Genomic DNA, 6,000 nt, shown 5'->3' with positions numbered 1-6,000 from the left:
CTCCCAAGAGCTGGGATTACAGTTATGCGCCACCACACCCAGTCTCAATTGCTGTCTCAGCACTCCCCAGGGATGGGGCTGGCACAGCAGGCACAGGGACCGAATCCCCAGGGTCCTGTATGAAGCAATTTTTTAATGGTTTTTGAGCTATTTCCAGTTTTCTCATTGATTACAGTCAATCTTATATTGTTCTTTGCTTCATCCTATAGCAGTTGGATTGATTTTTCTTGGTCTCTTAAGATTTTTAATGTATCTTTTTTCACAGTTGCTAGTCACATTCCCATCTTTTAGGGCTGCTATTCTATTCTCACTTTCATTCAATCTGCTGTCCATATTTTCAGTGAAGTTTGTGATCTACATTTCTTTTTTATTTTTTAAAATTCATTTTAATGTGAAAAAATGAAAGTAGCAATCAAAACAGTCTCAAAACAGGTTAGTAGGACAGTTACAATAATTAATACATTGCATATTGTTGTCTTCATAGTAGTTATTCAGAGGACAAGATGCAGACATTATATCTTGTCTAAACAATATTAGTACAAACTTTTCCTCTCAATGAACTAAGAGAAAGTAGCTATATATCTAGCGTATTTTGTGTATACATTTCTATTTGAATCTGTTTAACTGATTTCTTTTCTTGTCTATGTTTGTCATTTGTGGTTTTTATCATTTTCCCAAGCTCCTCTATGTGTTTATGTGACTTAATATCTTTCCTTTTGATCATCATTTCTTTGCACCTTAGAGATTTTTTTTATGGCCTGTTCCACTTGTTTTTTTCACTTCTGCTGCTATCCTTTCCCACAGTTCCATTTGTTGGTGTCTGATTTACTCTTATCTCTTTGTGGTCTGGACTTGTTCTGGTAGGCTAACTGCTTGGAATTGCATTTTGCTTTTTTTCTTATCATTTTCTACTTTATTTTGTTTTCCATGTTGATGTTTATAAATTTCTTGAGTCAGATAGCCTTATCACTGGTTTTAAGGTTTTCCTAAGTGGTGTCTGTTCCTCCAGACATCTAGACATAGGTGGTCTTACACCTATCCCAAGAACCTACCTTCCCAATATACTTCTGAGATTAAGGAGTATCTATCTATTTGACTTAGGGCCCATTCCTTTCATAATGGACTATGGTGATGCTTATTACACCTTATAATTGTAGTTATAGCATTATGACATCCTGGTTAAAGTGGTTCAAGTGACAATAATAGTAAACTCAAGTACAGCATGGCTGCTGACAAATTGTGGTAACTATTGGCCTGATATCTACAGTCATAGGAGGAAGTCCTACAGAAATATAATATAATCCAACTTATACCAGGAACATGTATGCAATGATTTTCCACTTAGTGGAGTGATTTTTGCCCTCTTATGTGGGGGAGTTGGGATTACATAGGATAGGATGAAGAGATGAATGAGGTTAAATATAGTAGGAGGTTTCAGGGCACAGAGTCATTATTCAGGTTTTGGGATTTGAAGGACACAGGAAGGAAGAGAAGGCCTAGGAGTTTTTAAGTAAACCAGAAAGAGCAGAGACATTGTTTACTCACTTGAAAGTATCATAAAATCAAGCAAAATAGTTGACAAGAGAAGAAGAGGATGAGTAGAGTAAAACAAACAAACAAACAAGGTTAGAGATCACCTGTTGGCTTGTATTGCTAATGTTACATGGGACAATTCCACATTTGTAGTTCTGCCTGTCCATCATGTGTTCCTTAACCAGGGTCATACTGTGTCATTCCCACAGTTCCTGTGTCATTTGCTCAAGTCTTCAAGCCCTTTGTCTCTCCAATGGAGAGAGAGAGAGAAATTGAGCTCACACTTCTCTCACCAGCCAGGACAATTGAGGAAGAGCTAGACTTTATTGAGTTTTTAATTGGTCAATCACCTCCCTAATTAAATAATATTATTTCATTTAATTTTAGTACTTAATTATCTTCATTTATAGGTATAGAAATGAATCATAAATATTAAATAATGTGCCCAAGGATAAACATAATTATGTGTAACATAAAGGTATTGTAAATCTATATCTATAGTCAAACATGCATATCACAAATTATCCCCAATGAAAAAATCAGTCTATTCAGATGTGTTCTTCCTTCCTCATCTGTTTAGAAGTCAGATAATGCAACATCATACAATAATGGATGTTGTTTGCTCTATGAGAATAAAAAAAAGAAAAGAATTCACTCATCAAAGCTGAGAGTATTTTTATTTATCTAGAGTTTGCTTTCACTGTCTCATTGTTGACAATTTCCAGTTTTGTGGACAGAGATAGGGAATAGGGGAGGAAACCAAGGTGATTGGACCTAAATAACCATGTCCCATGTCCTTTTCCTGGATTCAAGTCACTTGTTCTCTAGTTAGTTCATCTAAGAACCTCTGAATCCTGAAGGAAAAATTACAAAATCAAGTCATTCTTTATTTTAAGAGTTCTAATGTTACATGATTTTAGAGTGGCATAGAACAACATGAAAGAACTTGCCTGTGTCTTTTTTTTTCCATTCTTTGAGACTAGGCCTGGATGCACTGTTTTTTAATATGCACAAAATGTAACCCACTTAATCATTTCTATTTCTTCTCAAAACTCTAAAAATTTTGCTTACAACTTTTTGGTCAAACCACACAGGCTTTCCACAGGATAGACAGCCCACTCTAGACATACTCCATCCATCCCAGACACCCAGATTCCATTCTCTTTCTCAGTATATCAGGTATCCCAGAAGCTGAAGAAGCAGACCCAGTTGGCAGCTCTTTCTCTGAGTTTGAGAGCTAGAATTAGATAAGGCCAAATGGGAGCTTAGAACCCAATCAGTTCCCTAGCCACAGAGTGACTGCTTTAGCATAGTTACTTTACTGAGAACTTGCAGGCTATTGTCACTGGACAGGCTCTAGATGGTTCTTTATCACTTCATTCAATTGCTAGATTTCTGAGCTGGGGACTTCCTCAGAGGACCAGAAATATATTCCACTCCAATCTGCATGCCAATCTATTTTGTTCATTAAATATCACAATTTCTTAGTCTGGCCAATTTCCTTTGGTATACATATGCAGCAAAATAAGCACTCATAAATGCTTACTGAATGAATGACTTAAGCAGTAAATCAAGAATAACCACATAAAAACAAATTTAACTTTAAAATAGTATTTCTTTAACCTAACATCGTTTTTCAAATGCCAAAGAATGATATTCAATGATTCTGAAACTTTGACATGCATAAAAGTCATTTAGAGAGATTTGTTACAATGCAAATTATGATTGGGCCTGAGATCCACAACTTTAAAGCATGGGGATGGTTCTGTTGGCTCAGACTACACCCTAGCAATGTCTTTCTTTGCTCCAAAAAGAGTTTTTATGCTTATTGAAATCTTAGTGAGCTTCTGTGTTATCAAAATTCATCTATCATTAATAAAATTATATTTACATCTTGGCACATAGTAAGTAGTCAATAAGCAAATATTAAAACAGTATTTTAATCAGGAAGAGGAAAAAACCTGACATAAAGGATGGGCAAATTTTCCTAGTCACTGATGAAGAGAGTTTGCAATGAAATCTTTTTTGTTTGTTTGTTTGTTTGGGTTTGTTTTGCAAAAAGGATCTCATTATGTAACCCAATCTAGCCTCAAATTTGAGGCAATCCTGTCTCAGCCTCTTGAGTTCTAGCACTACAAGTGTGCACTTCATGGCTGCTTTTCAGAACTTTGTATAAAGTACGTGCTGCATGATCATTTCTGCACAACAGCATTGAAGCTTTTGCTATGAAATGTGCTCAAAGTTCTCTGCTAAGTGGAAGAGAAATGGAAAAAATAGTTAAAACCCAATCACTAGCACTATGTATTAATGTTACATGTCAATTTGCCTGGACCGTGAGATGTTCAGATATCTAATTTAAAATTTTTCTGTATCTACATAAGCACATTTCTATATGAGAACAGCATTCACAATGATGAACTAAGCATATGGCCCTCCCCAGGGGGTGACATCATACTATTTTCTGGGGGCCAGAATAAAACAGCCAGAGTAAAATTAGAGCCTCTCTCATTAGAACCTCTCTTCTACCTGACTACTGAGCTGGAGTGAGGCTCTTGTCCTGTCCTTGGTGTTCCTGTTTCTCAGGGTTTCAGACTAGTATCTACATTGCTGGGTTTCCCTTTTTCAAGCATTCAAAGGTCACTAGCAGCCTTCCTGGGTCTCCAGCTTGCAGATGGCAAATTGTTGGATTCTGTCTCCATAATAATGTGAGAAAATACCTTATAAACTATACGTATGTATCAGTCTTTGTGTGCATGCACATATACAAGCATACACATATACAAATGGTTTCTATTTCTCTATGCATGGAAACTGAGTATTGTAGCCCAGAAGGGTTTTAAGTTTTAATATTTATTATAAATAAAGAGTAAGAACATAGGAGTGAAACTGAGTTTATGAAAACAGTAAAATTAATGATGAAGTCCATTGTAACTTTCCAGAAATTAAAGCCCTTGAAACAGAATAATAAGAAACAAGGTATTCCCACCAATAATTTCAAAGCATGTTTTTGAAAGAAGATACTCATGTGTCCTGTGCTATTAGAATTCATATTGGTAAGCAGGGTTTCTATAAATTAAATAAGGTATAAAAGTTTCTACTTAACCTTTATTTCTTCACCATATTTTTTTTTCTTTTTGGCAGAACCGGAGATTGAACTCAGGCCCTTGCTCTTGCCAGGGAAGCGCTTATTCCACTGAGCCATCTCCCCGGCCCCTTGACCACAAATTTTTAAAGCAGCAATCATGCTCAACTAGGAGCTAGCATTCAAGCTGGATTCTTAATAGAGATATCATATATAACCTAAAATTCAGAGACTTGAGTTAGTCATACTCCCATGTTCATGACAGAGTCATAACTGTCCATTCAAGACTCATCTATTTTTTCATTTTATGTTTCTTGCTTCTTCCTGGATCTGTACCACCACATACACCCTTGTAAGAAATCACTCTAATGTGTTCAGCACTTTTCTTGCATATATAGGTTTACTTTAAATATGGTACTATTTTGCTGTGTGTCTATCTTTGGGGGTTTGTCCAAGTAAAAAAGCATTACAGATCTTAATTTCTCCTTCCATCACTATGTTTGATCAATCTAACCACATAAATTTATTTTTAATTTTTACCTCTGTGAGAATCCTCAACACTTCATCTATTTGTTCCTCTAGAAGGACATACTAAGGTTGTTATACACCCTTCCCTAGTTACCTGAATACAGACTCCATGGGAGCTCAAGGATGGGCCCAAGCCCTGTACATAATAGATTAAACTGTCTCCAGATTTCTCTCCAGATTATATCTTTGAGTCTCTAAGTCCATAGTATCTACTTTGTCCTATTTTCTATTCCTTATTTTTAAGAATTTTTATACTGCAAATATTGACCTCTTGTCAGTTTGTGATTTCTCCAATGATTTAGCCCAATCTGGTCCACTGAACAGAAATTCATAATTTTTATGGAAATTCATCATTTCATCATATATCTTATACATTTGAAGAATCAATTAATCTTCCACAAATTAAAACCATAGCAATAGCTTGTACATTTATATTTACTTTATAGTTGTACTTTACACATTTAAATATGACCTACCTAAATAGTCAACTGTTTTCCAATATTAACAAGTAAATACTATCCTTTTCTTTCAGAGTCAGGTATCAGGATCTCATATAAACATGGGTTGTTTTTTTTTTCAAGAACTCAGTCGTGTTTCATTTATTTGGCTTTATAGCAATCTTATGTTTCAAAATAGGGTGATATTTTTCTGATATAAAGTCTAATGTAATGTGATGTTTTAGTGGTTGACCTCAGCTTCCTAATATGCATTCTATAACTTTGTATCTATATTATAAATGAGAGCCATTTAAAGGTGACTTCTTAAAATATTTGTATGGTCTCCTCTATAGACCTAATTTTCAGTCTGGTGAACACAGAATTTGTAGTAAACATAATCTCCTTAATTTCAGAGAAAAG

This window comes from Octodon degus, unplaced genomic scaffold (assembly GCF_000260255.1).
Source record: "Octodon degus isolate 3935 unplaced genomic scaffold, OctDeg1.0 scaffold00040, whole genome shotgun sequence".
Taxonomy (NCBI): Eukaryota; Metazoa; Chordata; class Mammalia; order Rodentia; family Octodontidae; genus Octodon; species Octodon degus.
This window is presented reverse-complemented; position numbering follows the sequence as displayed.